General features: G+C 42.1%; 1 protein-coding gene across 6 annotated transcripts in view; it reads right to left on the bottom strand.

Annotated features, from left to right (window-relative positions):
• SVIL (supervillin) overlaps nucleotides 1-27,501 on the bottom strand; it is a 136,021-nt gene that overhangs the window by 86,543 nt on the left and 21,977 nt on the right. For 5 of the 6 annotated variants that reach the window (XM_084282635.1, XM_084282633.1, XM_084282634.1 and 2 more), the window contains exon 2: nucleotides 21,322-21,410. The gene's annotated coding sequence lies outside the window, so the exon portion shown is untranslated. Of the gene's footprint in view, nucleotides 1-14,318; nucleotides 14,473-21,321; nucleotides 21,411-27,501 lie in introns of those variants that run through there. The other variant, XM_084282636.1, reaches the window with a different exon arrangement.

A 27,501-nucleotide genomic window follows, 5' to 3' on the forward strand; every position in this document is an offset into this window, starting at 1 on the left:
AGCAAGCTCCTCTTTGACAGTTCAACCCATATCTCATTAAACGGAGTAGTTTTTTGTAACTTGTTTAACCTTGAAATCTTCTGTTTCTATTTCAGACGCGACGAAGTGCTGGTGTGCCTGAAAGCTTGTCTCATTTTTTCCCCCCTATACCAGCTGGTCTAATAAATTACCTCTTCCTAACAACCTTGTATGTTAGCTATGCCCCTAGAACATACAGCAAAAACGCTATTATGCCACTTCAGCTTGGAATTAAACCCTGATTACAAGCACTTCTGGCACAGAAAAAATAAAAAACATGAAAGCCACCCAAACTGCTGCCTTGCATTGTAAAGGTACCTGTTCAACTTCCCACTCACCATGCAGATGAGAGTTAATATACAAGGAAAAGTTCACTTATTAAATACCTTTCAAGAACAGAAACATTTTTGATCTAAACTGTTCTATTTTATTATATATATATATATTTAATGTGTGGACATTTCACTAAGCTTGAGGTGACTTCAGAGCTGGTGCTTTAGCTATTTGCTACAGAGCATGAACATATAACCAACTTGAATTATTTAAGTTTAAAAACAACTTTTTTTTCTTTTTATTTAATTTGAGAAAGAGAATGGAGCTGGGGAAGGAACGGTTTGTTGCAGATAAATCAGCTCTTTTCAGTCCTTGGGTAAAGGTTCTTTTTTTTCCCCGAGGTCCGGCAGCTGGAGCTCAGCTCCCGGTGCAGACATGCCTTTATTTGGGAACAATGCACGAGCAGGCAGGGCAGGGCTTTTTCATACAGGGTGCCCAGCCACATGCAAAAGAACAACTTGGCAAAACGAGGGGCAGCCCTGCACCATCGATGCAGCCCTGTGCTCCTCTAAACAACCCTGGATGGAAAAACAAATGCGGGATTTACAGTCTGACACAGCCAGCAAACAAAACCCCTTTGTAATTGCTTATTAATCATTAAAGGGAAGAGGAGAAATCTACTCTCCGCTTTTAGGCAGAGACAAGAGCACCACAGAAATCCTATAAAGCTTCGAGTTCACCCAGCTGTAACTCCTTAGGAGACTTGCTGCCTGCATCATGGTGCTATCTTCAGCACTGCGATGTATTTGCTTGAGAGTAGGGGCTGGATCCAGATTACGCTCGCCATGTAACGCACAAGCAGCACTGGTTATGAATGGGAGAGGGACAAACAGCTAACTGAAACACTGCCAAATGACTGGGAATAAAGCTTCAAATTGGGCGCCATCGATGTACCAAAATGCAGGAATCACCTCAAATATTGGCATTAGTGCTCACGGGTTTGCCATAATACCTGCACGATGACTGCTTGGGATCACATCCCCCTGTCTTCCCACAGACAGGGAAGAGATACTATTTTTACACACCCCCTGACCAGCCCACTTTGACAAAAATAAACAGAACTAAGACTCGAGGCCAGCCATATTCCTTACAGTGCCATCTTCCAAGGGCCTCAGAAACATAAGCAGCAGAGGAAACCAGAGGAGAGCAGATGACCCGACGAATTTTAAGTTGCTCACCTCGGATGTTCACCCTACCTCACACGCGGCATGTCTGCATTTCCTTTCTTCACTCTGCTTTCTCTCACAACAAGGAATGCTCTCAGTCAGAGGAGTTACCATATCCTCAGCAATTTTTACTTTTTGGAAAAAGACACAATTAAGTCCCATCCAGGCACCCCTCACCCCGCATCTCCTTCATCTCAGATCTTGCCAAGGTCATATAAAGCAACCTTAAAAAAAAAGGCATTGAAGCAAAATAGAAATCAAAGGTATCTATTTAAAGGCACTTTCATCGTCCTCAGAAAAAGAACAGTTGTTCCAGAAGCTGAAGTTCATGTTCTGTACGGTCTTTAGCTTGGATTATCCCCTGTGCTCCTCCGGGAGCCCTGGCTCAGTGCTGTTGAGGTGAGGAAGAAATGTTCACTTTCACATTTCTATCCAAGCACTGCAGATATATCTACAGCACTTGCACTGGGGGCACCATCACCACCAAGCCGGCCGCCCACCTCCAACCTTTCCAGACCACGCTGCTCACAGAAACACCTGGCAGACAAATAATGTCCCAATAAATAACCCACCTGCATCCATCCTTTGGTGGACAGCAGGTTTGATTATATCATCGCTATGCCTGTGGATACTGCTCGCTTGGGAAGGCACCCAAAGGACCTCTTGAGCCAAACCTGCTCTGCATCTACCTAAAAAGGCCGATTCCCCATCTGGAAAGTCCAAACAACTCAGACAAGAAAACCAAATACAACAGCAACATAATAATGAGGCTGTGGGAGAAAGGAGGGGAAATAACTAATAAAAAACTCAATTTGCTAAGGAGAAACCTGAACTTCAATCAAAGTGGATTTTCTTCCCCGGGGACAGACTAGTGATGGAGGCTCAGCATCTGTTCGGTCCTTCCTCCCTGACCAGCAGCCTTGCTGTCTCCTGCACAGATGCAATCAACACAACTTTGCCTGCCTGCGAGTTACAGTCAAAAGGCTCTTGCCCAGAACAGTGCTGAATTTTATTTTCTGTCGTCAAACACATCTTGCAATCGTGTATTTTTTATTTTTCCCTGCTGATCTCCAATAGAGAGGCCACACAGCTAGTGTCTTTGGTGAGCCTAGAGCAGGAAGGGAGAGAGCAGAAGGGGAGAGGCTGAATCTGCCGTGAGTCACCTTGTAACGAGGGATCCAGCATTGAGGAATAAGCACGGGAGACTTCATACTTACTTAGTGATGCAAACTGTGACATTATATACATGGCAAACGTATTTTCCTCATCCTCTGAAGGCAATGCTAAAAAGGCAGCCCAACTTCACACCCAAAAGCAGACGTTGCCTCTTTAGCCACCCTACAACAGGGGCTGCTGAAAGCTGAGGTAAGAAGCGATTTTCCTTTTCTCAAAATTGAAACAAGTCTCACTGGACACTAGTGATTTCCTGCTGCCCTCCCCCAGCTTGTGAGAGCTCTTACAAGCATTATTTCTGATGTGTCAAACTTTGGGGCTTCTTGCAACTTTATGGCTATACAGCATCTCCACTACTTACTCACAGCTGAAAGCTGCCTCTTTCAAAGTAAGATTTCAACTTCCTAACAAGTCAGAGCTGTTTCTGAAGTCCTCCCAAACCTTCATAATCCTACTCAGCATGTTTTGAGATGTGCAGTTTTTCTCAGACCTTTTGGTGGTGTTCACGAACCGCTCCATCTATGTTTGCAGTGTTTGCTGTTCCTTGCTCTGGCAGAAGACCGGGGATAATCATTCAATTCCTTGACCCAAACAAATGACTAGTTTAGTTTGGTTTAGATTTTAGCTTTCCACCACATCCAAAATAAATAAATAAATAATCCAAGTATTATTTTTATTCCTCTTCCTCCTACCAGTTGTTCTGTTAAAAGGGTCCTATGTTACAGATCTGGATTCAGGAAACACAATAGCATGTTCTGTCCTAGCACCCTCTCTATTTAAGGAAGGAAATGTGTGTTGTAGTTTTTTGGTTGTTGCTTTGTTTTTAAAGTGGAACATTATAAGTAACACTAATTTCAGTAAGGTCCTACAATTTAGGACTTGACTACCTTGATTCCAAATAGTTCAACATTTTTGCCTGTCATACCACAATAGGATCACATATGAGGGACTTCTAAAGTTTCAATCAATAGCATGGAAAAATGCAACAGGAAAAATAAGAATAGTGACCACCAGCAAAAGCTAGATTATTTTTTTTTTCCTGCCAAATGAGACCAGAACTGTGACCTCTGGATGTCTCTCCAACCCTCAGCAATTCTAAGAGTATTATAAGCTACTGCTAGCCTACAAAACAGAAATCATATTTTTCATAGCTCTTTCAGAGGCATAGAGTAAAACAAAGCAACAATCATTAAAACTGATCACTACCAGGAGTAAGCACAGTTACCGTAGTATTGGTGTCCCCCATAACAAGTCCAGTGACTGACACAGATAAAACACCACATCTACCAACAACTGGCCATTTTTGAGAGCCATCACAAGCTCCCCAACCCTCCAGAGTACTTTGTGGTGAGCAAGCCAGGAATCAGCTACTCAACTCCTTGAAGCCGATTTATTTACACAGCAGCGGGATGTAAATACTTCCCCTCCTCTAACCACTGGGCTTTTAGCTCAGGAAATATATATCAAGAAATTCAGAGCCGACATCCAATGCTGTGGCTCCCTCTGATTGCCGCATCATGTAAAAACTCTTGTGAGCGTATGCTCAGCCTAGTTAGCCAAGAACTTTACCATCTCTATAATTAACTCCGCAGCCTGACATCATCACCCCCTCAAGGTCCTCTTAAAGCTTTAACAGCCTGGTTTATGAATATTCATTTGCCAGCGTTACACTTCCAGGGATTTATGAAAACCCAATGGCACGTCAGTTCCCAAATAGGTTCCATTATTCCTGCTGCTTCCTCAGCATATTTATTACAAACCAATTTTATGCTGACAGAACGTGTATCGAGCCTGCAGTTGGTCCAGCCATCTAGGTCGTTTTGGAGAGATTAATAGGCGTGGCAGACATCTGAGTGCTACTGCTAAGGATGCCTATTAATCCCCCCGCCGCACAGGATGCTTCTTCACAGGCCTCGTTGGTTCTAGCCTATAAAACCTCTTTCTCCCTTATCTCCTGTTTCTCTCCTCCCACGTGGCACTGGAATTAGATGCCAGGCATGCAACAAGCAGCCCTTCAAAGTCTGCCACCGTGTAAGAAAGCAATTGTGTATACCCGAAGCCCAAACCACGAGGGGTTTATGAGTTTTGTATATTGCGTGCAGTCAGCTTGCTTCAGTAGGACGATACTGGCACACTGCAACAGCTATATAAAGTTAGTGACACATTATTCCATTACCAAGAGGCATAAACACTTCTTCTGTACTGAAATACGTGATTTGCTTGACAGTTGCTTCCCCCCACATCACCCCTGAACCGTGACAGTGCTCGAAACCATTGGTTTGGGCGTTATTGTGTTTCACAGATGTGTGACCCAACCTTCCTCAGATCTAAAGCATCTCCTTATTCTAAATAGGGAGCTCAATAAAAGTCCACAGTGCAGGTAAATCAAAAGCTCTTATGAATTGAATCATGCAACAAATGTTTAGAGCACAGTTTGTAACGGCATGTGGAATTTAAGGCTATGTTAAATGTATTAAGCCAGGTGTATTTTCACTCAATTATTCAGAAGCTTCCTTCTAATATTCACGCAAGCTGGTAAGCAAAACTAGAAAGCCAAATAATGTGTGCTGTTTCTCTCAACTATTCTCTGACCGGGCTCCTCCTTTGTCAGCAAAGCAGAAGCTCAAGAAGTCTCAGAACCACTTTTGTCATTTCCCAACAGAACAAATTTCAATAGACTTTTCTGAAGGCATCATCAAGCCTTACTGTAGAACAATTTATGCAATTATGTGATTTTCCCCTCACCATCACCACTACAGAACAAACACATGCAGAGTTTTGATCTGTCGTAAACAAGCATTCAAAGTTTCTGCTTTGTTTGAGTTTCTGCTCCAAATATTTAAAAAACCAAAGGGAAGATCTCAATTTCAAGGAGTCGTTTCCAGCAGTACTGTCTGGCAAATGATTGCATTTAAGACAGAACCTGCAGACTATTGAAAATAAGCAGGGAAAAGGGGGGGACAGAAAGACAGATAAAGAATAACTTAAGTAATAAAAAAAGGATTTAATCCCTGGAGGGTAAGGAAAGGGAAATTAGAGACCAGCAACTCAAAGGCAGTCAGGAAGAAAGGTCAGAAGTCTTGAGGGATGTAATCATGATCCTGTTTTAAAAAGGGAAAGGCTATAATTGTGACTGATACAATGGCCTATTGGCCAGTCCTTAAAGTGTGAAGTACCATAAATAAGATGCTTTACAGAGCATCACTTAAGATTTTTCAGTCAATGCTTCCTTTAGCTCCCAGGCCGCAGCTTTGGGAATTGGGATAAACTGTAAATTCTTACCAAAACCTAGAGAAAAACACTGGTACTACAACAGGCAGTCCCTGGCACCGGTCAGAGTACAGCAGGCACAGCATCACTGTGGTTAAGCTACACTATTTTTGTTTTGCTTCTGTGGAGAAACCAGGCTATTTGGCCTTGTTTTTTTCTCTCCCAGACCTCTTTGGGGAGGGGAGGGAGTAATTTATGCTATGTCTTCCGAACACAAAACCCTATTGTCAGTCACAAGCAGCCTGTTTGCCCCAACAGGGTTAGATTCTTTGTGGTAGAGGGGGAAGGGGAACTTTTCATTTCTAAGCAATCTCCTTGAGAAAGAGAATGATTTTTATTGAACAACAACAGAAGGTCAAAATAAATTACTTCAAGAATCCCTGAGCTAAAAGCTAGGTTTTTGCTTTTCTAAGAGTTCGAGTTGGAGCGGAGAAAAAAAAAAAAATCTGTGCTGCAAAACTACACCACCCATTTATTTGTTTATTTTTATGGACTTGCAAGCTAAATCCCCAGCCTGCAACAAAACTATGTTTGGGTAGCCAGCAACCTTTAAAGCTAAACAGCCACAGCGCTTGGCAGGTGGTTGTAGGAAGGACTTTTAGCTACATGGAAAAGAACAATAGGCTGGGTAAAGCTGAATGCCCAGGTTTTTTGGCATCCAATGCTCTTGTAGGATATAGAGCCACACTGGCCAGGGTCAGGGCCCTGCGTAATGTAAATATTTCCTAACTTTACAGCTTGTCTGCCTTGCTAGACCACCCACAAAGAGTGGATGCCCACGGGAACAGTCCTACCAACTCCATTGCTTTTTACTGTACTCTACTTAACCCCAGGGAACTTACAGAATGGCTCCTCTGCCTTGGGAAGTTTCACGTGTCTGCCCAGTGTGAGCATCACTTGGTGGGCAGAAGGATGGAGCTCAGCGCCAGCACCATTCCTGTTATGGTTTCAGCCTACCAGTCTTGTAATGTGCAAGTGCCATTCTTAAATTCTGCTCCCCTGCTAATGGGAGGCGGTGTTCAACACAAAAACCCAGGTTTGCTGAAGCAATGCAACCACCAGAAGACTACTTTGTAATTCAAGTCATTACCACGTGCTGCAGAAGAGGAGCAATTCGGAAGTGTTAATCAATCTGGAGCCAATTTAAACTCGAGCTACCCAGTACGTCCTGCAGTCAAGCAGCAGGTTGCGTTTCACAGCCACTGAATAAAAGATGAATAAGAATCAAAATATTCTGAGGTGCTGAACATTGCCAGGGCGCACGACATGTGAGTGAAGTCATGTCGAGCACCAGCCATTCACACCTCCTGGGGTGTAACCCCATGACGCAATACCCAGATTAAATCTCAGACTATTATCCCAGCATATCAACCTGTCTGTTCCCAGCAGAGAGCCGGCCCAAAGATCTTGTTTAAACTAGTCCATTTAACCAATCAAGACAGTGAAAACAAAAGCATGGGAGAAATTATCTAAGTAATTCCCTTGGTTGTCCTTGAAACCAGCTCCAGGTTTCAGTCTCAAAGCCTGGTCTCTATCCCTTGATCTGTCTCAGCCCCTGATTTCCATCCTCTCTGTCCCTCTGTCTCCCTGCAGTTTTGCACAGGGGCCAAGCGGCCTGCAGTGGCAGGCTGCTTGCTAAGCCAGGAAGACAAGCCAGGGCAACCAAGCCTAATAGTCCTCGCTTTATCTTAAATGTTTGCTGAGAGGAATGTGCATAGAGTCACTTTCTTTCCTGACAATTACTTCCACAGAATCGTGCTGTCATGATACTTCACTGTCTGCATATAGCCTCACATCATCATAGGCAATTGCAAGGCGCTCATAAAAGTCTACTCAACTACTGGCCCTAGGTTTAACTTGGAAATACTCATCCATTTCATATTTCAGTAAAAACTAGCAATTTCTATGCTGGCTTCAATCAAGTTGCGAAGCTTCTGAGATATCAAATAGAAGTCTTTGGTATCTGCACTTCAAAATTATGCCCCAGCTTTACTGTTACACCTCTTTTTAATTAAGACCAAATAAACCAGCACAGCCTCTGTAATTCAAGACAAAAGTTTATTTAAATCTCAGATGAAAGGTGCAGAACTGACTAACTTCAAGTAGCAGGCTGTTCACACCTAAGCCTCCAGGATGCTCTTTCAGAAGCACAGAGTACACAACTGGGCAACTTGAGCACTGGGCTAGGAGGAACAGCAGTAGGCTTGGCTCAGGAATCAATACGGTGTTTTAGAATAAGAGAGAAGTTCTCTTTGGCATGAGACATAATGTGTTGTCCTATCTGCCTTATTGTTTAGGCCTCTGAATTCAGCAGGCTGAGGCTGTCAAGAATACCATATGATAGTGCCAGAGCTGCACACGTTTAGTGCTGACGTTTCACCCGGTGTGAAAGCAATGCAAGTCACTGAGGCATCTCATAGCTCATAGGGACCACAGTTTTTGTCCGTGCTCCTGCCTCCCAACCTTAGCAGTGTTCCCTACTTGTTTGTCCTTTGCTTTCACTTCCCCGTTGAGCAGCTCTTTTCTCACCACCATGTGAATCAGCACAGGCTGTGGTGAGCAGGACTGGGAAACTCATAGGGCTAGAGAGAAGGGAACAAAAAGCCTTCAGACAGCAGTTCCCTGACCTGTGCGGCCAGGGGCAAACTGCAGCAGGTGGAGAGAAGGGGTCAGGAGCAAGCTGGGGGCTGACAATGGCCTGGAGGGATTCCTAAAGCAGTATTTTAAGTCAGGGTTGTCACTTTCACTCTTCTTGTCTGCAACTCCAAACCATCAGCTGCCCAAAGCAGTCAGAAAGCAACCTTGGTAAGCCTAGCCTTCAGCATTTGCAGGGACACGACCCAGTAGGTGCGCTTGGGTATACCTAACATAGCTGGGCTTTTACTCACTGCTCTTCCTAGCACAGCTGACAGTAGGAAAGAATGTTGCTGGCCTCACCAAACGGTGTTTGAACTGTCTACGCATTTCTATCAGAAACTGAGAGACCTGAATTTCAAACTTTCCAGCCAGAAACCTGCACTCCTACTTCAGGTGACAGTCCTAAACCCCAGTCTACACGCATGGGAACTGCACAGCAACTCCTGAGCTCCCTTGGCTCAAGCTGGGCAGCTGTGACGAACATGGGAAGTTTTACTGATGATTTTGTTTTTCTGCAATTATCTATTGCTATAAATCCTCCTAGTTGACGTTTGACACATTGCTAGCTCAGAGAACAAATGTTGGACTGAAGTGTGGTGAGCAGCCTCATGTCTTATTTTCTCCTTTGACTCAGCCATTACAAATCATTATATCCAGCATATACTTATATACGTATAGGTATAAAATTATAACATCCCGGTACATGATTAACACCAGAAAAACTTTATGACTTTGAGTAAGTGCCAGGACGGGTCATTTTTCTCCTGCGCCCACCTAAATGGAACCCTCCCATGTAAAGAGTTGTGACTTCACCTGATGACTGATCAGCAAAGACTTCCAGCCTCTGGTCAGAAGAGAAATGACAACAGCTTGCATATACAGGATATTTCTAAAATTCACAACTATTCAAGTTACTAGAGCTCCTCTTAGCTGAACACTTCTCTTTCTTAGCTGGCACTCAGCACACCACACTTGAGTTTATGACCAAAGCTCTTCTGTTGAGCTCGGAGATGCTCTGGGACAAGCAATTCTTTGCTGCTACTTCAAAGAACCTAACCTAACCAAGTGCTCCACAGCTCTCATATCCTGTTCCATCTCTGTGAGATCTTCGGCTGGACAGGTCGCTTCAAATACACAGGGCAGGAGGTAGTGAGACGAAGGCTTGGCATAGATTCCTACATTTGATCCTCCTCTACCTTAGCTGGCACCAGCACTGTCAGCCTGCCTGGCTCTTCACTGCATCAACTTGCATCTGCTGAAAGCATCAGTACATTCACATCAGTCTATTTACCCCTTTACAGACATGCCTTTCCCCTACATACGTACCCTTAAGGCTGCCTGACCCACACACCCCGAAAATCTGAAGGAAACATCAGTGATAGACGTACATATCATTTCAAAAAATTAAATTGCCTACGTAAGTACATGTGGTTAGTTCAGTTAGTCATTCTTGCTCTGAAGGAAACAAGCCAAAGACCCTACCGCTTTCCTAGAAACTTCAGCAAGGAAAAAATACCAAAAGTTGTTCACGCAGCAAATTTTTGCAAATAGAATACATTTCTCCTAGGAGTGCTGTCATTCACTACTGCTTCCATTACCCAATAACTGTAACCAGCTGAAGCACTACTCTAGACGATTGCTATATAAGCAAAACTGACCCCAAAAAAATCTACTAAAAAGCTACTAATGGGTTTGCTCATTCTCAATGCAATTGGTCAAGGATTACTGAAAGTACAACGTTCCTGAAGCTCTGCAGAGGTACAGAAACATTTTCAGTGGCTGCTCAGTTCAGTTTTAAATGGCCGAGTAGCAGGACTCACCCCAGCCCAGAGACTAATGCAGTAATTGTCAAAACATCAGTAACTCCACTATTTGCACATATAAACTGGCAAATGCATTTAGACAATATTGAAATTGAAACACAACCTCCGGATATTCATGTCTGCTTGCAGAGAGGACCCTTCCTATCTCATTGTTGCAATTCAGCAATTTTCCACAGGGCTCAAGTTCCCACTGAAAGCAATCTAACATTTGGATGTTTCCTTATGCTTTTGACTGTCCTTGTTCATTGCAGTTTCTTACCTGCACGCTTCCGTGGTATGAAAACTTAAAACCTTTAAAAATAAAAAGTAGCTACTTGTATTCACAAAGAATAGGAGAAATAAAAAAAAAAAAAAAAAAAAGTGAAATCCAGTGGAGCTGAAACCTTGTGGCTGCAGGATTACCATTACTAATTCCTGGATACCAATGGAGTGCCAATAGAGGACTGAAAAATTACTTCCATCAGGACCTCACCTTGTTTCCAGCTGGTACTTAGTGGAAGTTAACACTGAAATACTGTCCTTCTGTCTCTCTCGTATAAGCAGCTGGGGCAGTTACCTTTACAGAACAGTTGTTCTAGCTGTCTTAGAGGCTCAGCTCCACTTCTTTTCAGAAACAGCAAGATTGAAAAAGCCATATGTAAAGCACATAGCACCTGAGTACATCCTAGACCATTTTGTGCACTCGTTCTGATGGCACACCCCTCCCTTCTTGCCCAGCAAGCTCTCAGGAGACAGTGCTGGCTTTGTTTTATGCTGAGGAATAGACAGCAATTTTGACCGAATCTAACACCAATATGACAAAGGAAGAAAGAAATCCTGAAGGTCTTTGCTGACTGCCAACATTTTTACAGGTACAAGCCCCGAGGAACACGCTCAGCAGCCATGAACTCCACGGGAGCATTATTCCCTTTGCACGGGGCTTCGGCACGCAAGCTCAGTTCTGTGGGGAAATTACACATCTGCCTCGTGGTCTGATGTAGCCTGACGTGGTTTTTGTGTGTTTGTTGTTGTTTGTTTAGAAAAGTACAGGGCCTTGGTTATTAATAAACACGATGCTTTATGTCCGAGTTCACCGTGACGTCTGTTGTTTACCCAGAGAGACACAACCCTGGAAGTTAATTTTATTTGCATATTTGAAGTCTGATTTTACAGATTTATTTTTTTAATTTTATTTTTTAACTCTGAAAACTGGCATCATTAGAGCAAAGAGGGGCCATTTCATCAACTACATCCAGAGAAATCAGCAAATACTTAATGCATAATTGTTCTACCCTCTCTGCTGCAAGGCTCCCTTGAACATAACACCATGTGAGCAAGTGACATCAGAAGCATTTTTATCACCACTTACCCAATGCATTCTTATCTGCTTAAGGCAGATTCCAACTAGGACACGCTTTGCTCATTAAAAACCAGAGACCTTCCAATGCATCGGTTAACTCTGAACTGCCTAGTAGCTGGGAAAGTAGCAAGGAAACCAGGGAATTCATAAGGGAAAAGAACTTTGCCTACTGCTTCTCTTAAGAGCATACTATTCCCTTCCATTATGCCAAATCGAGGCTTCTGAGTGGAGAAAAAGCAGCCTGTGTCTTGTGCAAGAAAACAGAGTAGGAACAGTGATGCCTCTGGAAAGTGTTCCTGCAAACTACTCCAGAGCTTTTTGCCTCTTTAAAGTTGTAAGGAGATCGCCACGCACAAGAGCCAACAACTTGGAGAGCAAAAACGCACTCCAGCAATGGCAATTCAAGCTAAATGAGCTTGTGCAATTTTTGGTTATATTCATTATATGAAAGGCTTCACAGATAAGAGCCTGTCTTGTAAATCCATTCTCAGAAAGGAAAATGACACTGTTGCATTTAAACAAAGAAGAAAACAAATAAATTCAATGTCAGTTTGTTTAAACAAGTGTACTATTAAAAGTTTTCATACCACTTCATCAACATAAATCTAAACAAGACAGAAACCTCAGCTCATAATGCATTATGACGCATGCATTATAACACACATAACCCTTTCCACACAGCAAACTGGCAAAAGACACCTCCAGCCTCTGTCTGGAAATGTCTCGGTCACAAATGGCTCAACACCACCCCCTCTGAGTCTGCCTTGACTCACTGTGAAGGAGAAATGTGTATTCTGCAATTTCATTATTCCTTACCCTCTCTGGGGCTCTACGTACAATTAAACTTATGCTGCAATCTCTCTTCTCCATATAAAAAGCAAAGATAGAATAGCCAGATTAGAACTCCTTGCCTGCTCCCCACTACCTTTATCCCATTAGCACTAAGAAATATAAGAAATTTAGCAAAGAAATGCCAAAACCAAAGCTGTATTCCTTCTGAGTAAAGCTTCTAGAGATCTGAAAATCTCCCTCACACTGCAAACTTCTGCCAAGAACGTCATTTAGCAATGCAGTTAAGACAAAACTGCATTGGAAGAGGTAGAATTAATGCTTAAATTGACTAACTAATCCCCCAAAGATACCAAGGAAGAATGTCTACCTGTTCCAAAATATTTAAGCACAAAGAGAAGCTGATATTAGTAGTTCTCATCAATCAAAATGTTTCCTGCATTACACCCTTAGTGCATTTCAGCCTGAAACCCAAGTTAAGGACTCCTGCTCTTGTGCAGACCCAGGGGTAGCCAACTTCTATATCTGATGTCTTTGCTGATGTCTGTTTTAAGGCTTTTAAGGCAACGACCTCTTCTACCAGGCTCATAGGAACACAACACAGACATGCTAAAGTGGTGGAGGGATTTATGTCAACTTGCTTTCAAAAAAAAAAAAATCTGATCATATAAAAAAGGATGGCTAGTAAAAATACTAATTTTACTGGAAGCAATATAAAATATTTTAAGTCAAGAGCAAATTGAAGTTCAGGTCTGTTATTCCAGGCAAAAATTAACACATATTCTGAAAGAGAATACTGATCATGCAGGCTTCCCCCACCCCCTGCGCAAAGGATCTGATCTCCTATAAAATCTACAAATAGAAATAAGTATTAAAATGGGCATCTGCCAAGGCTCACGTAATGGAGATTAAAAATATATATATCTATTTTTTTCAACAAATACTCCTTACACTGAAATGCAGAACAGAATAAAGAATATCGAATTCAGAATAAAAATTCTAGAGCCATTTGACAGGCTAATACAAATACAGATTTGCAATCCAAAGAAAATGGACAATGGCCTTACATTGCTAGCTCCTGAAAGGGGAACAGAGACAATGGGTAGAGCTGTTTTTAAAACAGAAAACTTATTGGCAAGGACTCTCTACTTGCATTTCTGGAGATTAAAACACAACATCTGGAACACCCTCGAAGCGTCTTCTCCCTCCCCCCCCAGTCCCTCACTGCGCTCCCCCCTTCTAGCAGCTGATCCTGCTGCAGAAGTGGATGGTAAAGCAGTGCCAGTGACTTTCACCTGTTGTGTCCTGGTCGTGTTTAAAAATAAGAAAATATAAAAGTTGGAGGAAGCTTTCTTCGGAACACCCCAAGAGTCAAAGTATAACAGAGCTCTCTAATGCAAGTATTCACATATGTTTATAGTACGTCTTAAACAGGAGAAAATTACTACTGAAACTTTTTGGTTTTATGTGTTCTTACAGCTGCCTGTAGTGCTGTGGCTAAGGTTAACGTATTAAAACTAAAAAAGAAAAAAGAGTCACCTTACACACAAACCAACCAGCAACAGCACCTTCCATTCATAGCAGAATGAACTCATCCTCCAAGCAAAACCACAAGAATAAAAACACAAAATGCCTTAAGGAAGGCTGAATGACTGGCATGCACAGGCTGGAATAAACCCACTCACATTTCAACCTGACAGAGCCTCAAATACTCTCAAACAACTGGCTCCAACGACTGCGTGCACGCTCTCTGAAGGACATGCTACTTACTGCTGAATCCTGCAAAAAATCCACTTGTCTGCCTTTACACAAAGGAGGAGGAATTGAAGGCACAGATGTAGCAGAAGGGCTCAAAGTCTTCTCAAAATGGTTAGTAATAACTCCTGAAGCACTCTTTAGCCAAAAATTTTCATAATTCTTGTTTTAGAGAAGTTTCTTACTTCAGCTAAGGCTCCTTCCCAAAGGACTTAACACTCACCACTAAGAAAACAGAAAAGTGACTTCACAAAGTTACCAAATATCAACACACAAGGCTGGCAAGTGCATGTGCAGTCAAGATGATTCAGATAAGTCAGATAAATTTAGAACAGCGCTTTCCTAAAAGCATGCGTTCACCAAATGCAGCAAATATGCAGGAGCTATATTCCAAGGGCTGATTCCAGACATTAGAGCAAAAAATTTATTAGGGAAAATCTCCTTTTAAGAGTTCGCTGCAATCTGAAGTCCTCAACAACGTTACTCCTCGATCTGCCTTTAGTACTTCCATCCATCCCTGGATTTATCCACAGAAAAAGCTATAGGCTCTCCAAGCTCAGAGGGACTAAGCCAAATGCAGTGTGGCAACTTCACATAGGACCAACCTTTTATGGTTGGAACAGTAGAGCTTTGATACAGCTAATCTACCATAAATAGCTCTTGAAACTCAGAAGGATCAAATCAGCTGTTTGCAACAGTCCCAGCCTGGAGCTGCTTCCAATCCAATTAGATTGTCAACTCTACCTTCCAGCTTTCCTTTTTATTTGGTCCTTTTTATTGCCCCACGACTTTTCAAGTCCTGCTCCTGCAAGAAGCTAAACGCTGCACAGACAAATGCAGCAGAATAAAACGTGTTTAATAAAAACTGAAACAAATGAGTAAGTGCTCTTGCAATTATCTCAAGGAGCAGAAGTTTTAAAACAGCTTGTGCATTCGATGCCTTTTTTTAAATCAGCCCTGACTTGTAATGCCAACTTGCAATTCAAAATAAGTAAATGGCTCTGAGAGCAGTGAGCTCAGCTTTAAAAGGCTGGTTAAAAAAAAAAAAAAAGATAAAACTTCATGGAGCACTATCGGTCTCCCAGATTAAGGCACTGAATTGCTTGCTTATTTTTTCTGTAACTTAGACACAATTGCGAAGCACTAGAACTCACAGTTAGGAATTTTTATATTACAGTGTTTCCTTTCTGGTATTTAGAACCATTTTCCCATAAAGAAACTCTAATTCAAGAATTCTTAAATAACTGGGAGCTTCCAAAATGCACGTTAGCTACCAACACAAGCCAACAGATCTCCAAAAACCACCACAGGGACTACTAGAGCATGGTGACTGCCGAGAAATTAGTGCAGGGCCACTGCTGTGAAAGAGGATACCCGTTCGGACCCCGCGAAGCACAGATGAGCAGCATTATCTTTACGGTTCACTTCGCAGTGCAAAGGAACAGCACACAAGCATGTAAGCGTACATAAACAAAAGATGTATTTTTAACTATGTATTATTAACGTCTCCCCACTAACTCTTTCCAAAACAAAGAGTTAAATTACCCTGGTACAGTGCAGGAACTCCAGCACTCCAAAGGGAGATGTGTCTTGGCTCTACGGCCTGAATCCATACCTCCTGTGACCACTGACACCCTGAACATTGCCAGAGCACCCTCCTGTAATACCAGGCATGATATCTAGCATTTAAACATTGGCTCTTCTTGCACAAGACAAGGAGAAGAGGATTTCTCATTCCCAGTATTCAAACTGCTTCAAGAAGGGCCTGGAATTCAGCTCCTCTGGAGGCTAATCTAATCAAAAGGACAAAAAAAAAATCCATCATGGAAAATTCTGTGTCCCTTTGTCAACTACCTGCCACCCTGCTCCTCTCCGAGCTGGTGTTAAATGTTATCTCCTCAATTAAAGGACCTGGGGTTTAACTGCTGTGCAAAGCACGTAACACACACTGAACGCAGGAGGAGTCCCTGCTTTCCATCTTGCCTGCACGGATGATGGATGACGAAGTAACTTCAATTAAGCGTGGGTGGGTTAAATGAAGAGGCTTGTGTTTTGCTCTAACTGTGCATGAAGAACCCAGCTGTGTCACTTTTTAGAAGTGTCAGAAAAGTCAAGGAGTTGGAACTGGGCACAGAGGGCTGCCCTTTAGGCCCTACTAAATGCCCAACCAAATTAATTCAGATGCACAGGGGACAGTGAGCTTTTCATTAGCGTGGAGCAAACTGAGCATGTGACAAGTAGATTAAACAGACCTGCAAGATCTGCCTGAATAAGTTTATCACTTTGAATGCTGCCTGGAGAACTTGTCACGTTGTGCTGGCTCTGCACAGTGGTGAAAAAAAGTAGCCAAACCCATTGCTGACAAAAATTCAATGGAGCTCGTAGAATGCAGCAAGCATGCCTGCAAGTGCTAAAGAGAAAGAGCAGTCGTGAGCACTCTGCCAGAGCACAAGTGCTGGCGCTTCGTGCCCTATCCATAACCATTTCAAATCTTAGGTCCTTTATTACTGAGGAATTTGAAGGATGTGAGTTATGACATGGGAACACACCCCCTCTCAAGGAGCAGGACTGGGATTCCTTGTTTATTTCATACAAACCACTCCATATCTTACTGCTCACGTCCATTCTCCCTGTCACACAGGGCACTATCATAAAGATTTCACTTTTGCAGCTAATTAAAAAAAAACAACTACGTATGCTCTTTTCACACACACTTCCTTGGATACAAACTCACAGAATAGAACTGACTGTCATGGAAATGCAGCGTTTTCTTCCTCTTCTTCTCCAGTACTGAATTTCTCTAAGCAGAGCAGAGGAAGCCACATCCAATATATTAAATCACCTCTAGCTCTTTAGAGCAAGTGTGAGATCTGGCTTGTACTATACGAAGAGTATCACATCTTTTATCAAAAAAAAAAAAAAAAAAAAAAAAAGAGAAAAGAGACTCCATGCCCTTCTAGGCCACAGGTTCTGTCTCGGTGAAGACAGAAGCACACATGAACAGACACAACTTTGGTACCATGGTCTTGCTTTGCAAGATGAGTAACAGTCAAGACAAAACACACAGTGGAGTGCACACAGTTTGAAAAGTCTGAAGTGAGCAAGCATGCATTCATTTAACATTTCAGCTTCCCAGTTTACAGATATCTTCTTTTCAGCAGGGGTCGGGAGGGAAGGGCAAAACTTCCCAGAAAAATCAGATTTAATAATAAGTGACTTACCAGCATCCATTGTCAGAATCATGACCCCACTTCTGTGTCCCAGGAAGCAGGAAGCCTTACCCATCCAGTGCTTGCGAATGACTCAGAAGGACAGCATGGCTTTGTTTCAGCTTATATCTTCCAGCTCATTCACCCCTCCTCCCTCTTGTGGGATAAAAGTGTTGCCTGTGCCTGACCACCCCCATTGGCTCCGTTCGGGAGCCACTCATTCAGCACACTCAAGTTGCTGTGAGAGCCTAAAATCAGCCATAGAGAAATTCTTCCTGATTTTTTTTTTTTTTTAAACCCAGCCCCCTTTTTGTACTTCTGGGAGAACAAACCGTTCATTGTTTCGCTATCAGACACACGCTACAGCTGGTGGTGTTGTCACAGGGCCAAGAAATTGCCCGTGCTCGGAATCGATGAGGAGGTGGCCAGCTGGGGAGGGCTAGCATCAGCCATCCCCAACGCCAGGCACTGCCTGCCCGTGGAGGTAACGCCACATGCCTTGTGTCAAAGCCTACACCCTCCAGCTCCTCTTCAGTGCATCTATATACACCCCACAAACTGAAGATCTCGTGGTTTGCCAGGGAGGATTTACTCTTCCATTTTATTTTTAAATAGGTAGAATGGCAAAGGGCTGCTGCCGCACACCTCAACTCCACACATGAAACTGCAGTGAGGAAAGTCCTCTTTCTTTTTGTTTTCTTTCTTTTAAATCTAAAGGGTTTTCTGAACGTAATAGCTGGCATGAGCAAGGCTCTGCCCAAGGAATTTGGAAAGCTGCTACAATCTATTTGTGAACCACCACCCCAGTCAGATAATACAGTGTCAAAAAAAACCTCGCCACAATGCAAGTGAAACTCTATCTGATCAAAAGACATCTCAATCCTTTGTTAATTTCAATCAAACGGTAAGACAGCCTAAAACGTATGCACTTGGAGGGAGAGAAGGTAGAGGGCATTTGTTCCTTTCCGTCCAATGCAATCCTCAAGAACTTCCAGTGCGACTCTGGGAGGCGAGCGCCTGCATCTCACAGTGCGAACTGCTGACAGACACGCTATCTGTGCCTGGAGGTTCAACACACACAGTGAATGAAACGCTGGCGTTCTTCATCTTCTGATAAGAACTACCTTTGCTAAATAAAGCATGGACATATTAGGCTGCCATCTCGCCACGTTAGTCACCGCTAGATAACCTAAGATTCATAACTCCGCGATACGGCCACGGGTGTATTTTGGAAGTGTTGCTTGTGCTTGTTGAAATAAACAGAGCTTCCTCTCCTCCCATCCTCCATTTTTAGAAAAGGTATCAGTTGCAAGTCTCATACGCTAACGTTTGCAAAGGCACTAATGAAGTTAGAATCCACCATTAAAGAAAATTAGCAGAAGCAGTATATTTACAGCATCACTTCTCTTGCAGAGATGCACATTAAACTGGGAATGACGCAGGGCATAGCTTACTTCCTTACCAGTAGTCATCCATTTGAAGAGGGATGCAGCAGTATTGAAGATGCTTCTGCACTCTCTACCTACCCCATACTTTTTCACTTGGCATCATCTTTATTAAAAATTCACAACAATCTGGACAAACAAACAACAAAACAAGATAACAAAAATCAAAGCTTTGAGTATTGTACTTCGAGCTGTGCAGTCCCAAAGCCTGAGGGGATCTAGGTAGAAGATAACCAAAGACCAGTCCTTACCAACAAGGTAGAAAACAAACAGTGAGAACCCCTCACCCTGCATTAGGTACCAAGCTAACCTAACAATAACTCGTTCATCCTCAGGCAAACTGAGTGTGAATAATAATAACTGCCAGAAACTGCTCCAGTCACCAAACGCACACATTTCAAGAAAACACTAGCATATGCTGTACAGAGCGAACCACTCTCAAGAGGATGATCTTCGTTGTGTGCTTGGCTTTTGCAAAAAGTCCAATACTACTGCTCTGCAGCAGTAAATCACAAAAGTTTAAAGTATTCTCAAATCAGAAAGAAGATTAAAAAAAATTCTAGGTCAGTAAGAGATTGTGAGGTACAGCCTGGCATTAGTGCTTAAACAGACTACTTCTGCTCACTTTCGGAAAGCATACAGCTAATAGCAGATGTGAATATGCCCATTCTAAATATTTCTTGAGGACACTTTACAAAAATGCTTTTATTCAGGATTGTCAAGATTCAATACATTTTTTCATGACCATGCAAACCAATATCTTTTTTGAAATCTTGGTCAAGTTTCATTTTTCTACTTCAACTCCTTCCAACTTTTCAAGCTGCCTAGCATGTGTGAGAGGATTGTGAGCACTGTCCCTACTCCTCCAATTGTTTTTAACATCTTAAAAAAAAAAAAAAAAAAAAAAGACAACAAAAAAAAAAACACCACAGCTTTTATTCAACTTTCCACTCTGTACAAATGCTCCCCGAGCCTTCAGAAGCTAGGAAAGGACCTTCTATCCCTTATTTTGCAGACACAAAATAGTGAGATCCTGACCATCTCTAAGAAATCACATCTCACCACTCACAGAAACTACATAATTCTCAGAGCAAGATTAATCCCATACACTACACAAGTTGTGGGAATTGTCTTTATGGGAGTGACAGAACCTGATAGACACACATGCACAAAAAAAAAAAAAAAAAAGAAAGAAAAATAAAAGTTACAAAGGTCCCTTTTGTTCTTGGTTTGTGTGGGAAAATGCTTTACCACTTTCTGTGGGGAAAGCAACTGTAGTATATGTGTAAGATCTGGCTGGATTAAACAGTACTTCGAGCTTTCAAATAACAGAAGGAGTTGAAATGTTCTTGAAGTGATTTGTACTAATACCTTTATACTTCGAGGGTGATGTACAAACAAAACGCATTGCATTTATATTCTGTGTTGGTTCTATTCGAGTTCCCCGAACAGCTGTCCTTTAAAAAGGAAAGAGTAGGTGCTACAGGTGAAGAAATATTTCTCTCCAGTAAGGGAGAAACAACAGCTGAAGATGGAGGAGAAGTATTCTCTGATTGTGTCACCCCACTATTTGTTTCCAAATACAATGACAGCATGGGCCTATTTATATTTTTACCTTTCAAAAAGAATCAATTCCTCAGTGTTACAAAGCAGGAAGGACTCGAAAGCATAACTCTGAGCATGACAAGAATACTAAACGAGGCTGGCATCAAAGTGCTCTGCTGGTCACCTTCATAGAGCAGATCTTTGATGTCTAACACTATACACTCAGGTCACACAGCTGCAGCCTGCTCTGTAAGGCTGGACAACGTGTACTAGACAACCTCACTCAGTACAGAAGAATCTAGAAAGTTATTTGGATCGGAGTAAATGACATAGAGCCATAAGGCCACACGTGGTAGGGCGAGATTCAAGCATCAACAGGCAAGAACCAAAATAACTGAATTAAGTCTAAGTTGCAAATATATCCTCAAAAATCTGAAAAATTAAGACTGTACAGCTTAGAGGGCAGACCATAGACCTGCAATTAATTAAAATGTTACATTTCAAAGAATTGCCATTAGAATGGCTACTTATTTTAAAATGCAACAATTGGAAGAGGGAGCGACAGAAGGGCTGGAAGAAAGGATCCACCCTAGCTGCCTGCTGCCTCTCACTGCGTGCTGAGGTGAAGTTTGGGGAACGTCTCTTGTCACTTTCACATTGAATTACATTTCTTCTACACATACACAAGGAGATATAGATGGATTCTGCTTTAAATGTTTTGTACAAACTCCAGAAAAACAAACAAACAAACAAACAAACAACGACAAGAAGAAATAATTCATGGTTCAGATCTACACACATTCTTCAGCACACACCCACCTTAAATCCCAGTCATCCAGGTCTGACTCTCAAGGTACACCTGCATTACCATGTCCAAGTGGCTCACAATCCAAAAGGCAGTCCTCCTCCTACAAGAAATAAACACAAAAAAGTACAGGTGAGAACCACAAATGCACATCCCAAGGTATGAAAACAACTTTAGAAATACTAGGCAGTTGGACAAAGAATTGACTACATAGAAAAGAGCAGTTTGGAGTATACAGCTACCTCATCCATTCATATGGCCAAGATTGCCACCACAAGCAACAGCACTTTTCAGAGCCTACCTATTGATGTGCTGTAGCTACATTTACATGAAAAGAGAAGTTTTGCAAGTTTAGTTTAGGAACCCCAAGGAACCTGACCCTTCAGTTACTGAAGTCAGAGCCTTTAACATGGAACACACTCTTGAGCTAACTATTTAAAAACTGAGCTTTTACTTAACAACCTCACAGAAGATAGTCTGTATTACACCTTTCAGTAAGGTCATGCAGCACTGAAGACGACAAGACCAACACACCATCTCCCAGAAGACTACTATCTTCAAAATCCAGTTTTAAACATCAATGGATCTAACTGGAAGAGCCATAATAAACCATCTCCAGGTCTGCCTGTAACACAAATCACCTTCCCACAGGGTGACCTAGCCCAGGTGTGGTGACAGATGTTGATGAAACGTTCAATTCAGGTTGTTTCAGCCTAGATTAATTATCCAGGCACTACATTGTCCTTAAAGAGGCCAACCCCTTGAACTCATAAACCCACAGCAATCAACGACTCAAGGTTGGCTGCTGTATTCTCTACCACTGATGAGGCTGTTTCTTCCCACAGGGAAGCAAACAGAGCTCCGATGCAGACAGAAAATAGTCTATGAAATATTATAATATTATATGTTATATAATATGAATAGTCCACAAAGTAGTACCTGCTGTTAAAGAGGTTATTGTCTCCCCCTTGCAACAACCAGCTGCAAAAAACATATTTTTATTTTTGCAGGGTGAAGTTCAGCTCACCTGCGTGGTATTTTTAGGTGGCAAATATACTGCTCAGGTCTTTCACTTTCACAGCTGCTTGACTAAACTTCCTTTTTTAATCTAATAGAAGGCACCAAGTGACATCATGATATCCTGAGCAACAACTGCTAAGAGCAGCCAGATCTCTGCTCTGCCTCCACTGCAGCTGCTGAACATGTCAGACACTAAGAACAGCATCTAGAGAAGAGGTCACAGCACAAATAATTCATTGAAAAGACAGAATAACAGGAATTCTGCTCGAGTTCAGAAAAAAATCTGAGTTTAGGAGGCAAACAAAACCCCAGACATAGACTACATTAGAGCCTATGGGAACATTTATGGGAACAATTCAGCCTGCTCCAAAATGTCATGCAGCTGTTCACACACGTTAACCAATTGAGTTTTTATGGCCTACCCACATTTATCTTTGTATTTCAGATAAGAAACTAATCTAAAGTTCCTCGAATATGGTAAACCACAACCTACTGTTTGCCCATCTCCAGCTTTCTGAGAAATGTTCCTCTGAGGTGAACAAATGGCAGAGGCTTGCTGACAAGCCAAGGGTTTGAAAGGGTTTGAAAAGCAGTAATAGCTTTGGTCAACTATTTCAAGGGTTTCCTGGAAGTCACCATGAGGTAGGAAGAGATGACATTTATAATGCACAGAATGTATTAAACCTAGTCTGTGCTACCGCTGTACCCCTGCTCTATTTCATTATTTCTTCTGATTTGGGAAATGCTACGTTTGTGTACTGGCATAAACCCGAGAAAAGAGCACTGCAGGTTTGAAGGCCTGTATCTCAGAGGCCTGATAAAGTCTGTCCTTGCAAAGGGACCTTGAATATCCGGTGTGAGCTGAACTATCTTGACAGATTTGGGGTGGGTGTTTTTATTTATTTATTATTTTTTATGTTTGCCTATGTCACTATATTTTATGAATCCCTCTTAGCGTCAGAAGTCTTGCAAGAAGTTTTGGCACGAACAGACGATGAGGCTAGCACAAGGCCCAAGAAATACAGAGCACCTATCAATGAGCATTTGAGATTGCAATCAAAATATGAGAGCTGGAAATTGAATTCCAGCCTTTTAAAGCCTGACCTTGGCTGCAATTTTCTGTGCTCTGTCCAGTTCATCTGAGAAGTGTCTGGCGAGTCACTCGAACCACACATCTGACAACTCCTGCATTGTGAGAGCTTGGAACAAAAGCAGGAAAAGGCACTCCAAATACTCATTTTCCCTTTCTGAAGAACTCTGCCTTGTTACATACTTGATGGCTCCTGGGATTAAACAGTATATTATGAAGAAAAGACAGACACCAACTCATTATCTGGATGCTGGATATTAGGATTTAGGAAGATGGGCTAGTTGGTAACTGCTTCCAGTTAGCCACAAAGACGCATCATTTTTGACCAAGAAAAAGAGCCAAGCTTCCATTTTTTCTAGACAAAGATTATCCCGGATGTAGATAACAACAATATTTGCTTGGATTTACCACCCAAAAGCCAAATCAGGAAACTGCCACTTTGTACACAGCAGACAGAGCTATACCTGCTCTGCAAGAATCTACCGTGACCCATCGGGTTATCTATAGGGTGGCTGCATGATAGATATGACAGCTTTTATGCCACCCTTTAATACCAGGTTTAAATAATGTCTCAGTGTGTCTGTACTTCATGAACTTGAACAAATTGAGCTTGGTCTGGTGGGAGGTGTCCCTGCCCATGGCAGGGGGTTGGAACTGGGTGGGCTTTAAGGTCCCTTCCAACCCAACCCATTCCATGATTATATATATATGAATATATAAAGCAAATTTTCTTGATAGCCCTAAATGCAGATCTATTTCATTAAAAAAGTGAGAATTTCCTAATCAACTGCTTATAATCAGGCATGTTCCATTCCTCAGAAGGACCTTGAAGGGCTTGTGGAGTTTATGCTGTTTGTTTTCACAAGATAAACTTTTTCTCTTCATCACTCCAATGTCAAAAAGGACAGGAAAAGGAAAGAATTTTGTAGGGTGTTTTATTTATCGACTTGTATCACATTGTTCTGCAAAGCCTTCCTCTTCTCAGGCTCTTCAAACACAATCCAATTAAGTTTGAGCACATAAAACTTCTTAAAGTTGTTTTGGTAAGTCACCATTCTGCAAAGCCTTGGTACAGCTTCATTTCTCACAGGGAGTAGGAAAACCCAGACTGGAAATACCCAGGGAAGAGGCGGGGAGTCAGCAAGTTTCCTGTAAAGCGAGAAATCCTCAGAGGGAGCCCAGTTAAAGCAGAGCCTCACACCTCCTCCACACTGTCTGAGCTGAGGTGCCATCCTGCTTCGTGCTTCAGAGGCACACAACAAAACATACCAGGCAGCAGCCAAGTGCAAAGGAGATTTTCAGACTGATGGTTGTGCTTTTACTGCATCCCTTCTATATCCCTGCCCCACCAAAAAGAAAGATCACAAAGATGTTCATGGGTCTGAGTCTCCCACACAGAAAAATCTCTTAAAAACAGCAAAATTCAGCTGTCTGCACTCACCCCCTACATTGGTCCTTGCCCGTTTTTTCTTGTTCTCCAGTCATTCAGGAAGAACCTGATGCAAGAACAGGATATAGACGCTTCTGTTTGTACCCAGTTCTCTTAGAAAACATACTCAAGAGCTCAAATCCACCCTAGTGTTATTTCTTCCATTCCGTCCTCTCACTTAAATTATCATTTATGCACACACGGGGATCGGATCCAACCAGGACTCTCCTTCAGCAGATTTCTCTTCCATCTGACCTTACTTGACACTGTTGTACTTGACCATCTGGCTTAGTCCCCCTGGCCTATGATGTTTTCAGAAACAGTCTGCTTTTGCACATTCCAGATGTTGAAAGGAATCCCTTTTCTGCATTACTGAGGAAGACATGCTGAGGAGCCAATCTCTGCAAGTCTTGTGGTAGAAACATGCATGACTGCTTCCCTCAACACCCAAAAGTGAAACCACACACCCCAAAGTTACCCATTTATCCAGTTGAGAGCTACCCAAAGCATAATAGGTACAGATACAACTCTCTCACCACACCAGGAGTAGGTTTACACAGTGCAAGAGTGACAGATGACTCCTAAAACTAGCACAGCTTATGGAAATATATTATCCGAACCAAAAAGTCATGTTACTGCAAAGCAGCATAAATGTTTGAGGTGCATGTTGGAACAATCAAGCATGCACATTTATCCTTACCACATTAAAGCACTATTATCGATACATGCCAAATACTTCTTGAGCAAGGAGAAATAAAAGCAGGAAGCCCAAAAAAGCCCTTTCGCCAAGAAAGTCATAAGACATGTTAATGTGAAGTTTTTTCCATAGTTGTAGGCTACAGTTTCTCGTCGAATCTGGTTTCAAATTTGATGAAACAGGATTCTGCAAGAAACTCTACACCATCTCACAAGCTGCCGTCATACACTGACCTCTAGTGTAATAAAGACTCAAAACATCAGAAGTCTCTTCAGAGCCTTAGGAAACATTATCAAGTTATTTTCCCAACACTCTGAAGGACACTTCCGTGAAATAAAACACACTTCAGTCAGATGGTGCCAGCAGGATTATTCTCGATTGTTTAAGAAAACTGCAGCACTGGTAAAAGAAGCTACAAAACTTAAAATTCTTTTAAGGAATGTGAGGCTCATGCTGTGTTTATATGAAGTACTTTATAACAAAACTGTATTTAGGTACTTTGAGTACCAGCTTAATTTAACATCTAAATATTCTGGATGTACAGAATGTTTCCTAACTAAACTTTTACAAACCTCCGTTAAAAAACATCTCAAATATAAACACTTGTCTCTGGCAAGCTCTTTACCTGAGAAGCACGATTAGATCAGCCCAGGTTCTGTATCACACTCTCAGACGGCATGTGGAAAGAGCTGTTGGCTCAGAGGTACTCCCTGTAGCTAACACTCAGAACAAGAAGTCTGCTTGGAACAGAAGATACAAAAATCCACGTGGGTCCTCATTCACTAAGGACCAGCCAGAGCACCCAGGCAGACCAAGGTGGGAGAGCAGCTGGTTGGTTTTGCCCAAAAGCTTTCAAAAAAACATTGTTAGTTTCCAAATTGTCAGCTTAAAACCTGAACAGAAACATTTCCCCCACACACACACCAGGTATAACAATTGAAATGTCAGCATTTCTTTATGAGCTAACTACAGTTTTATTATAAAAAATACTTTATAGAGGTGGAGTAAATTTTAAAACAGTATTGCTGAACAGGACAATTAAAATAGATGCCTACATTACTTAGGGCCTTTGAACCATTTCTGGTATAAGCCCTAAACACCTGTCCAGAAGGCTTTGCACAACAAGTCCCAGAGATATTCAATTTAATTCAAACGCCTGTAAAAGCAGGGTGTCATTCAGAAACAGCTTCTGAGAAGTGACATTTTCAAAGTGTCCAAGTGTTCCCATTTCTGTACACACGGCCTCTGAAATTCAGGCATACACGGCTAAGTTGGAACAAAATCTCTCACATGCACTCTAGAGGGCAAGCTCTTGTACGCTGAAATGTCTTTAGAACAAGACATTAAAAGCTTAGGAAATATCGAGTTCAAAAAGATTGCAGAACAGCATGAAAACAGCCGTCGCAATTTCAGTGTACGAAGGAAGTATTTGGAAATCATCTCCAAGACAGTTGTTTGAAACTACGTTCAGATCAACTAGAGGAGGTCCTTCATCTTTCTGTTTCCCCATCCGAGTCTGTGAAGGCAATCTAGAAAGTAAAGATTGATTTTTTTAAGGCTGGTTTTTAGCTGTGAGTACAGTAAATCCTTATCTGTAATGACAACACCTAAAAGAACAGGTTTGCATTAAAAACAAACAAACAAAAAACAACGTAATTATTCAGTTATAGGTTTAAACCCAAACATCTTAGGTTTAAAGCTACTTCTGAAATACATGTATGGAACCAGGAAGACAACTTGGCATCTACGACACTTGCCTTCTACCCAACAGGGAGCTCCTTGCTGCCCCAGCAATGAACAGAGCACCCAAAGCAGCCCCCCTGCATCCATCCTAGATTAGTTTTGGATGTGCTGTATCCTGCAGTCTTACCTGGCAGCCTCTCGTCAGACCTAAGACCTAACACCAAGTACACAAACTGTAATGAAGCACAGCACCCTTCATGCAATCCACTAAAGAG

This window comes from Netta rufina (assembly GCF_964035555.1).
Source record: "Netta rufina genome assembly, chromosome: 2".
Classification (NCBI taxonomy): domain Eukaryota; kingdom Metazoa; phylum Chordata; class Aves; order Anseriformes; family Anatidae; genus Netta; species Netta rufina.